At 45.5% G+C, this 10,426-nt stretch overlaps 2 long non-coding RNA genes across 2 annotated transcripts in view; one reads left to right on the top strand and one right to left on the bottom strand.

Moving 5' to 3' along the window:
• Positions 1 to 2,267: 2,267 nt before the first annotated feature.
• The window catches only part of LOC121034093 (uncharacterized), a 14,757-nt gene continuing 6,598 nt past the window's right edge, over positions 2,268 to 10,426 (bottom strand). Inside the window, exon 2 of the long non-coding RNA XR_005792277.1 lies at positions 2,268 to 2,411. This is a non-coding gene — a long non-coding RNA (uncharacterized LOC121034093). The remainder of the gene's footprint in view (positions 2,412 to 10,426) is intronic.
• LOC121034094 (uncharacterized) overlaps positions 2,328 to 10,426 on the top strand; it is a 14,681-nt gene continuing 6,582 nt past the window's right edge. Inside the window, exon 1 of the long non-coding RNA XR_005792278.1 lies at positions 2,328 to 2,415. This is a non-coding gene — a long non-coding RNA (uncharacterized LOC121034094). The remainder of the gene's footprint in view (positions 2,416 to 10,426) is intronic.

The following is a 10,426-nucleotide window of genomic DNA, read 5'->3' as shown; positions in this document are numbered from 1 at the left end:
TCTGCAGACTTTGTGCAAGGGACGTGGGCAGGCCAACTTGACTCTGGTCACTTGGTGGGAAGCAGGGGAGCTCACGCTCTAGCCTGGGGGGCCTGGGGACAGCACCCAGCTCCCAAGGTTTCAGCAGGCCCCGCAGGCCCTGCAGCCCAGAAGCGGAGGCTCCTTTCCCTCGCCTGTTGTGGAGTGGGGTAAGCACCAGCCTCAGCGAACACTGAGTTGCTACCCGGATACAAACCAGCGCTGTATTTTCTGTTCTGAGTGACTGGGGAGGAGTGCCATCATTCCAGGCACCAGGCCTCCACAGAGGAGGCCACGTGGCTACAGAAACACACCTTGACGGAGACTCGGCATGCTGAGTCTATCCTCAACTCTGCAACATGATGATTTGGGCTCCTCGATGCTCCTCTCTGAGCCTTGGTTGTCTTCAAATAGAAGACATTTCTCAGGCACCTACCATGTTACCAGATTTGCACTTCTAAATCTTACCAGCAACCCCAGTTGGCTCCATTTTACAGATGAAGAGATTGCTGCTCAGAGAGACTGACTTGACCAAGGCCGTATGACTATAAGGGAAAGATCCAGAATGAATCCAGGACTCTTGGCTCAGGATTCTCTTGAGACCTCAAAGGGCACCAGTAATCAGCATTGCCTGAGCACAAGGTCCTGGCCTGGTGGCTCTCCTGAAAAAACAAACAGGGCTCAGGCCTCCAAGTCTGAGGCCCACTGGGAGCACCCAGAGCTAGAAGGGGAATACCACCCAGACTGTGGGTGGGCAGGCAGTAAATGTTCCGGGCTGCAAAAATCCACCACTCCAATTCCAAGAGACAGCATTGAACTCTAGTGGAACAGGACTAGAATCTGAATGCCAGGTGCCGAGGAGATAGGACACGGTGGTAGAGTCCTAGATCTATTAGGAAGCATTTGACTACAAGCAACAGAAAATCTAACAATGGTTTAGTCAAATAAGGGGTTGTTTCTCCCAGAAAACAGGAAATTCGAGGTAGGTGGTTGATGGTATTAATTAGCCACTTAAATAGTACTATCAAGGATCCAATTTCTTTCTGTCTTGCCTTTCTGCCACCCTCACTATGTTGGCTTTTTGTCCTCATGCTTGTCTGCCCTTATGATATTAATGTGGCTGCTGTAGCTCCACACATTACATCTGCATTCAAGGAAAGAAGGAAGGAGAGATGGTACCAATGGCGTTTCCTCCCATAATCAGGAAATCAGAAACCTTTAGCTTCCCAGTTGAAAGATTTGATAAGCAGGTTGAAAATGAAGAAGAAAGGAAGGAAGGAAGGCAGGGAGGGAGGAAGGAAAGTAAGAAGCAAGGAAGGAGAAAGGAAGGGAGAGACCTGGGGGAAGAAAAGAAGGAAGAAAGGAAGGAAGGAATTCTTCTCAAAGCCTCCCCTTACATGTTTTTGGACAGAATGGAGCCATGTTGTCACTTTTAGCTGAAAAAGAAGCTGGGAAGCAGATTATCTGGCTTTTACCTTCTATGGTGAGAGAAGAGCAAGTAAGAAGGAGATTGAAAAAAGCTATTGGGTTTACCACCAACAGAATCTGCCATGCAATTCTCCGTCTTGGCCATGTCATGGCATTCAAAGGATAAATCACACAAGTCTGTCCCAGTCCATGCACCTTTACACATGCTGTTTCCTGGAATTGGGACCCCCCCATCCCATTTCTATACCTCTCATATTTGCCTAACAAAGCCCTCAGTGTATTCTGGAACTATACTTTTAGAAGCAATTTGGCAACATGTTTCAAGGGCCATAAAAGTGTTCATAAATTTTGACCCAGTATTTCCACTTCTGAGAATTTATTTGTTCCAAGGAAATAACCCAAGGGGTGGGGGGAACTACATGCTCCAGGCTGTTCTTTGCAACTTTAGAAGTAAGAAACAACCTAAAGATCCACCAATAGGGGAATGGGTAGTTAAATCATATAGTACACTCATGGCATATTGCACAGCCATTAAAAGTGATCGTTATAAATTTCACTTAGTAATATAAAAAAGGACTATGATATAATGTTATGTTAAAAAACAAAACATATAGGAGCGCCCCCCCCCCCCCGCTCAGTTGGAAAAGCATGTGACTCTTGATCTTAGGGTCATGAGTTCAAGCCCCACGTTTGGTGTAGAGATTACTTAAAAAATAGATTTTTAAAAAACCTTAAAAAAATACATATAATCAAATACATTATTCAAACTGCATACTTGTCTTAGACAGCCCAGGCTGCCATAACAAAATATCATAGACTGGTTGGCTTGAACAATTGAAATTTATTTCTCACAGTTCTGGAGACTACAAGTCCAAGAGGTCAAGTTGCTGGCAGGGTCCAGAGGGTGAAAGCTCTCTTTGGGTTTCAGATGGCTGTCTCCTCACTGTGTTCTCACAAGGCCTTTCCTAGGTGTGTGCAGAGAGAGAGAGAGAGAGAGAGAGAGAGAGAGTTCTGGTGTCTCTTCTCCTCCTTATAAGGGCACTAATCCCACCATGTGGCAACCCTCTCATGACCTCATCTTATCTCCCAAAGGCTCCATCTCCAAGTAGCACAACATTTGGGGGTTGGGCTTCAACATAAGAATTTTGGTAGCATACAATTCAGTCCATAGCAATACTTACACTTATGTCTGCCTTGTGGACAAAGACTTGAAGGGAATTCACAAAAGTCATTGATTTAGGGTGATGGGATTATGGGTAGTGTTTTTTTCTCTCTGTCGTTCAAAATTTCTGTAATGGTCTTATGTAGGTTTTTTTTTAAGTTTATTCATTTTTGAGAGAGAGCACACGCACAAGTGGGGGAGGTGCAGAGAGGGAGAGGGAGAGAATCCCAAATAGGCTCTGCACTGTCAGCACGGAGCCCAGTGTGAGGCTCGAACTCACAAACTGTGAGACCACGACCTGAGCTGGACGCTTAACCAACTGAGACACCCAGACGCCCATGGTGTTATATAGTTTTTAGTATAATGCATGTATTGTGGGGTAGGATAAAAAATGATCCATCTTTTTTGATGTGGCCTCAGCTCACATGCCGCCTTCTCTAGAAAGCCTTCCTGGCTTTTCCCCAAAACACCTTTGCTGAAGTTATTTTACTGGACCATGTGCTCTTCTGGAGCAAGGGCCATGAGTAATTCCCCTTTGTTCCTGACTACGATAGACCAAATGGCATAGGCTGAGAATTCAGACAAGGAGCCCAGTGTTAGGAGTTGGAGAAGGGTGGGTGATGTGTGCAGTCAGGAACCAGGCATGGGATTTGAGCAAGAGGAACACCAGCAGGTTCAATCTTGAACACAAGGGACACAAACTGCTGGGCACTGAATAAATCCAGTCTTTCTAGTAATTTTAAACTTAGTACTAGTAGGAGTAGTAGGAGTAGTAATACATATATACATACTCATTGTAAAAAAAAATGAAAATGTTTCAGATAAAGCCCACCTTGCTCTTACACAATCCTACCTCCTTCCCCAAGGATTGTCAGTTTGGTATGCACCCTTCCAGAATATTCTTACTTATGCACATAGTTTCAAAGCAAGTGCCTGTGTTTACATAAATGGAGCCAGATTGTTCTGTGACTTGCTTCTCTCTCATTATGAGACCTTTTCACTTCAGGATGCAGAGGTCTGCTTCATCTGTTTGAACATCAGAAAACCATCACTAACGTGGATATTTAGAAATGTATCTAGCTCTTTCTCTATTAATGAGCATTTGGGCTGTTTCTGATTGTTCACATTTCTGCCACTGCCATCCTGGCCCCTGGGACCGGGCGGGTGTCTTCATGCTCCTGGAGCATCTCTCCAGGCAGAGGTGTGGGATCGCTGTGGTGAAGAGTCTGGACACTGTGCATTTTCACAGGCGCTGCCAGACCACGCTCTATAAACACCCTGACAACTTCCATTCTTACCAACAGCGGAAGAGGTGTTTGTTGCCCTTAAATTGTTGCCAATGGTAGCTATTGAGAATCTTTTTAAAATTGTGCAGATCTGATGGGTGAAAAATGTTAACTCAGTATTGGTTGACTTGCATGTCTTTGATGACTAGAGTGGCTGAGCCTTTTAGACACTTAATTGGCCATCTGCAGTTCCTCCGAGGGGAGCTGTCTGTTACCAACTATCGCTCATTTTTTCTAGGGTGGTTTATCTCTTACTTTATTTGTGGGAATTCATTACATATCCTAAATATGAATCCTTCCATTTTTTCTGTCTTGCAGATGCCTCCTTCCAGTGTGTCACTTGTCTTTTAACAGTATTTATGGTGTCTTTTGTCATTCAGCAGTTTCAGATTGGGACATAATCAATGTTAGCAGTCTTTTCCTTTATGGTTTCTGTGTTTTATGTCTTGCTAAAGAAAGCCTTTCCTACCCCAAGGTTATAAGCAAATTCTCCTATATTTTCTTTTAATAGTTTTATAGCTTTGTTTTTTCACTCTGAGCTCTCTAATCCATCTGGAATTTATTTAGTGAGTAGTATAAAGCAGGAAGCAACTTTCTGCTTTTTCACAAGGATAGCCAATTGTCTCCACAGAATTTATTGAAGAGTGCATCATTTCCCTACCATTTTTATTTTTTTTAATGTTTATTTCTTTATTTTGAGGGAGAGAGAGAGAGAAAGTGAGCATGAGCAGGGGAGGGGTAGAGAGGGAGAGAGAGAATCCTAAGCAGTCTCCGGCTGTCAGCGTGGAGCCCAACACAGGACTCAATCCCACCAACCGTGAGATCATGACCTGAGCTGAAGTCAAGAGGTGGGCGCTGACTGACTGAGCCACTCCCTACTGATTTTCAATGCCACTTTACCACACCGGATTCCTCTTTATACAAGAGCCCTTCCTACACTCTGTTCTGTGACCTTGATCCTCACGTCTTGTCCCATGTCAGCACACCACCATTTTAATTCACACAACTTGGTGGTGTTTTATTATCTATAGGGCATGTCGCCTTGTTGTCCTTCTTTTTCAAGTATTTCTTGGCTATTCCAACTGTTATCCTTCTTCCACATTAGTTTTAGAATTGGCTTGTTAAATTTCACACACACACTCACAGGGACAAATCCTGTTGTGATTTTGATTGGCATTATGTTGCATTTATAGAATTATTTGGGCAGAAGTGATATCTTGGGCAGAACAGTATCACATGTTCTCACTCACGGGCTCTGTCTACTTACGGCTGCTTTTCTGTCTCAGGCCTGATTCTGAGCCAACTCCACTGCTTCCTAGCTCTGTGATCTTGGGGGTGCTCAGCCTCTGAGTCCTGGATGAGGCAGGAGTACTACCTCCTGTCCCAGAGCTGATGGAGGACTGACTGAGAGAAAGTGTGTGAAAATACTGGATCTTGAGCATTTTATTTAAGTTGACCAACCCAGGACAGTGAGTTCTTTGGGTGGATGTGTGTTTGTTTGTTTGTTTGTTTGTTTGTTTGAAGTGGGCTTTACACCCAGCATGGAGCCTGATGCGGGGCCTGAACTCACAACTCTGAGATCAAGAGGAGAGCTGAGAGCTGAGATCAAGAGTCGGAAGCTTCACTGACTGAGCCACCCAGGTCCCCCAACAGGGAGTTCTTTGAGCAGTCCTAAGAGGAAGAGGAGAACACAATGGTTTCATTTCATTAGATTCAGGGGGTTTACAGGGTGGAAGGTCGGCATGGAGAGACAGTCAAAGAATGAACATGTTGAGCAAGCACTGTGTGAGGTACTTTACATATATTACCTCATTTGTCCTCAAAACAAGCTGGTGAGGTAGGTACTATCATCTTCTTTTTATAGCTGAGAAAACGAAGACTCAGACAGTGACCTGTCTGGACTGAGTCAAGGCTCTACTAAGCTGCAACCTCTGTCCTGTCCTGTCCTTCCTGGCCTTAAAGCCAGTGCTGCTAGAGGGTCTGCTGAAATCTAATGAGCATGGGATAGACTTAGCCCCAAGACACACACGTGAGCATTCAGCACTTAGCACCGTGCCTAGCACATATTAGGAGCTTGTTGAATTAGATTGGGGCAAAGTCCAAATGTTATAATGTGAATGCGACGGATAGTACAGTAACTGCTAGACAGAAGAAGGAAAGGATCTGTGGACTGGGGAAATCAGGGAAGGCTTCCAGGTAGAGGTGAGATTGGAACTTGGCCCTGAGATATATAGAGGATACAGACAAACATAAAACAAAACAAAAACAAAAAACAAAAAACAAAAAAAAAAAACCCAGAGCATTCCAGAATCAGAGCTAGTGTGGCCAATCAGAGCTAATCGAAACCGACTGGCTGGATAGGCAGTGTGAACAGAGAAAGGCATTTGTCGATGACTAAAGGCTTGGTTAGGCTGGGTGGTGTCTCCAGGCTGGAGCAAAGCTGGGAGGCCAGAGGTCATGGACTTGGTATCTCCTAGATGCATCTAGTTCCCCACAGTGTCCTAAGGTGAAGCTTCACTCTCCACAGGCAGCCCTCACGACCCGTTGCCATGGCACCAAAACACACAGACCTGTGTGGGAAGCCAGCTGGGAGGGGCAGGAAGGGGCTGCTTTCCCCATGCACAACGCCTGCCCCACACTGCATGCTGACCCCATCTCTTCACTCTGACTTTGACCCCCTACTCCATGCATCACTGGGTATACATTTGGGCATCTGGGAATGAGCTGTGTTTCCTTAGGGGGGTGCCTCTGCCTCTCTGAACTCAGGATATATAGTTTCCAGGTAGGCACAAATTCTCCTGATCACAGCATGGTCCATTTTGCTGTCACTCAAAACTGCCTCACGGCATAGCCACCATTAACACCTTCACACACTCTGAGAGGAAAAGAGAAATAACCCAGTACATGCCAGGTGCTTTATATACACACTGCCAGGTTGAGTTTAGGGGTTTAAAAAACCAAAGCACATCAGTTCAGGTCCTGTAAGAAGCCAGACCCTGAGGTGGGATTAGATATACATGAGCTTTATTTGTGGAAACATCTGTAAAAAGAAAAAGAGAATCGAGCCAGAGAAGCACAGAGCTGTCAAGCCATGACATGGGTCCGACCTCTGTGAGGGACAGAGGGAAGGAAGGACTGTCAGATGAGCAAAGTCTCAGATTACATCATGATTCTAAGGAGGATTCGGCCAAGCCAAGAGAAGTCCCTGAGCTAAAGTCGCCCCCAGAGCAGGCCTGCATCTCTCAGGAATGGGCCTGTCTTAGTGCCCCTGCTGTGCTCAGTGCTCAGTGAAGGGGGAGCAGCCCATGAGAAGTGTGGCCACAGCACCAATGCACAGCACCCGGGCTCCTTGGTCAACTAAACTCCCTGCAGCTGAAGATCCGAGTGGCGCATTTTCATGACTGCCACCCAAAGCAATGTGGCACTACCACTTTCTAGATTCTGACATGACTTAAGCCCAAGAGAGGCTAGACGTCAAGACAGAAAGAGGAGCTTGGGCAGACCTCACTGTAAGGCTCCTGCACTTACTAGCTGCATGATCACAATCAGGTTTTTCACTCATCTGACTCAACTTTTCTACAAAATAGGGTAACAACAACCTTTTTCGTGGGTTGCTAAGAAGATAATCGAGGGCCTAAAACCCTCTCTTCCCCAGCTCCACTGGAGGAAAACTAGATGCAACTGACTGAATGAGAACCTAGGTCAGAGGCCCAGAGAGGGAAGCTCCTTCCCTTTTCTGAAGGGAGGGTCAAGAGGTCAAAAGACTGAGAAACAAGGATAGAAAGGAAAGCCTCCCTGAGGCCCAGTCAAAGTAGACAGAGAGGTGGTATGGTCATTTGCCAGGAAAAGTACAAATTCTCCTGCACCGTCTGGATACTAAGTGCTTCCTAATCTCATAAAAATGTACAGGTTCTGCAATTATCTCAAAATAATAAGTTTATTCACAAGATGTATCAGTTAAGAATGTGTTCAGCTGCAAATATCAGAAAAGCCAACTAATTCTGTCTCCCCCCCCCCAAATAAATTGTGTCTTAAGCAAGCAGGTCATTTAATTACCTCACATAACAACAGGTTGGAAGGTAGGGGGGCAGTCTGTGGTTTGTTTAGTTCCTCCATAATGCCATGATGCGGGATCCATGTCTCTGTGCTTCTCTTGACCTTTGTCTCATGGTTACAAGATGGGTGTCACAGCTCCAAATATCACACCCTCATAAAATAGTGTCCCAAACAGGAGGAGAAGGAAAGGTGTACAAGGGGCCATTTCTTCTTCTCTCGTTTCTTCTTTTCAAGTAGACAAACTTTTCCAGAAGCCCCCTAAAGACTAGTCCTTTGTGTCTCATTGGTCAGAAGTAGACCACTCCTCAACCGGTCACTGGCAGAGGTATCTCTGGGCACATGTCTCCTTGAACAAGACCAAGGTCTGTTAGCAAAGACTGCAGGGCTATTCCCTCTTGAGGAGGCAACAAGAGCATCTTCCACAGGAAGAATTTCTAGAAACAGAATGAATCTTTCTATCCTTCTGAGCATAGCTGAGGGGTTGCACAATTATATAAACACATATAGTGTAATGGGAACAACGATAAATAATGTACATGACACAGGAGTCAGGCTAAGAAAGGAATCCATTCAATCAATGCAGGGCGGGGGTTCAGGGGTGACTAGAATAGTGGACACAGTCCATTACAGTGGAGCTGACAGACTCTTTGTCCTGAGGGTAGGAACAGGTCAGAGAAACCCTCACAGAATCTACGTCTGAACAGAGCACTGCCAAATGAGTAGGAGTTCCTAGGCAAACTGAGTTGGAGATGAGCAGACACAACCCATGAAAAGCTATGTGTGTGCAGGTGAACAAATGGTTCAGTATTCCTAAAGGTTAAAGTTGAAGAACGGGCAATGTGTAAGATGAGGCCAGATCACACAGGGTCCGGGAATGTGGATCATGAGGAATAGTCATTCAGTAGCCACCAAATAGCTTTAAGCAGGAGATTGACTGAAAGAAACATCCTCTTGTAAATGATTAGGACATGACAACATGAAGGGATCTCAAAAACATTTTGCTAAGCAAAGAATGCAAACCATATAATTTCATTTACATGAAGTCTATAGAAAAGTCAACATTCACGTCTGATGAAAGCAATCAGTGGAGTGATGGGCCACAGGACAGGGGCTGACTGAGAAGGATCACAAGGAACTTGAAGGGATGATAGAATTTTTCTGTATCTTTATCGTAGTGGTTACACAGATGTAATGTATTCATTAAAATTTGTCAAACTGTATGCTTAAAATATGTGCATTTTATTGTATTTAAATTATACCTCAACGTGAAAAAAAAAAGTATTGGTGGGGTGCCTGGGCGGCTCAGTCGGTTAAGTGTCTGACTGTTTCGGCTCAGGTCATGATCCCACTGCTAGTGAGTTCAAGCCCCGCATCAGGCTCTATGCTGACAGTGAGGACCCTGCTTGGATCTTCTGTCTCCCCTTCTCTCTGCCCTTCCCCTGCACATGTGCCTGCGCACGCTCTCTCTCCCTCTCAAAAATAAATAAACACCTTAATTAATTGATTGATCGATTAAAAGTATTGGTGAAAAGTATCCCGGTGGGTGGATTCTAGGAGGATCTGGGGGTGGGGAGCCCCTGTGAAGGCTGTGGGCACAGTCTAGGAGGAAGACCCTAGGGCCTGCACTGAGGCAGGGAGTGGGAGCAGAGGAGGGGCAGGGCTGAGGGGAGGAACGAGGCTGTTCGAGGCACTGGATTTGAGAGGGGCACAGGAGGGAACGAGACCACTTCCCTTCTTGTTATTCCGGCTTCTCGCTAGGAAGAAGAGCATTGGTCACTGAGACAGACTCCAAGGGAGTAAGGAGGAGTGAGCCCAGATGTGGAAACACTTGAGCTAGTGATGGGGATGTCTTCGGGACATGGCTATGTGTGGATTTAAATTTCAGGGAAGGGGATGGGCCGGAGAGAGTTTGGTTCTCAAACGTATGGAACGTGGTCATCCGAAAGGACCAAACTGCATGGGAAGAGGTGGGAAGAGGCAGGAGGGAGAGAGCCCTGGGGAGTTCCAACATCTAAGTACACTAGTCAGAAGAAAAGGTTCTAGTTCAGAAAACTGTGAAGGACAAGTAAAACACAAGAAAAGGGCTGAGGTAGCAGATATCATCACAGGGGCCAGAGGGAGGAAGGTCAAGGAGGAGAGAGTGGTCAGTTGTATTAAATGCCTCAGAAATGTCCAATAGGCTCAGAGAGATGTATGGATAAATCTGAGACCCACACACATGGGTATAAGAGGCAGTGTTCAGACTCCCATTTCCTGACTCTTGAACCAGGGCTTCCTATAGCCTTTGAATCACTGGGCTCCAAAGGAACAAGGAAAATGCAGGAAAATTAGGGCACCTGGCTGGCTCAGTCAGTGGAGCGTGGGACTCTTGAGCTCAGGGTTATGGGCTTGAGTCCCACGTTGGGTGTGGAGATTATTAAAAATAAAATGAAAGAAAGAAAGAAAGAAAGAAAGAAAGAAAGAAAGAAAGAAAGAA

This window comes from Herpailurus yagouaroundi, unplaced genomic scaffold (assembly GCF_014898765.1).
Source record: "Herpailurus yagouaroundi ecotype Mexico unplaced genomic scaffold, PumYag 159, whole genome shotgun sequence".
Lineage (NCBI taxonomy): Eukaryota > Metazoa > Chordata > Mammalia > Carnivora > Felidae > Herpailurus > Herpailurus yagouaroundi.
This window is presented reverse-complemented; position numbering and strand designations above follow the sequence as displayed.